This window comes from Temnothorax longispinosus, unplaced genomic scaffold (genome assembly GCF_030848805.1).
Source record: "Temnothorax longispinosus isolate EJ_2023e unplaced genomic scaffold, Tlon_JGU_v1 HiC_scaffold_28, whole genome shotgun sequence".
Lineage (NCBI taxonomy): Eukaryota > Metazoa > Arthropoda > Insecta > Hymenoptera > Formicidae > Temnothorax > Temnothorax longispinosus.
The window spans coordinates 257,918-258,185 of NW_027270100.1; positions in this window are offsets into that span (position 1 = coordinate 257,918).

A 268-nucleotide genomic window follows, 5' to 3' on the forward strand; every position below is an offset into this window, starting at 1 on the left:
TGTTATATATAGTCTACATATGTTCGAACTAGCGCAATAATATACGTTTTCAAAACGCATCTTAAGAAACAACGTCACGTTAAAAACTGCGTATTATTATAATACGTAACTTTTGTATTTTTACGACATAGTACACGTCTTCACGTTTAAACGGTCTCACTATCATTTTCCGTACGTATTCCGTCGAACGTTTTCGTTAGCTCGCGTACGTGCGCGTGACAACATCACGGTCTCCTGAGCGTGCGAACGTATCTGTCAGTAGAACAGT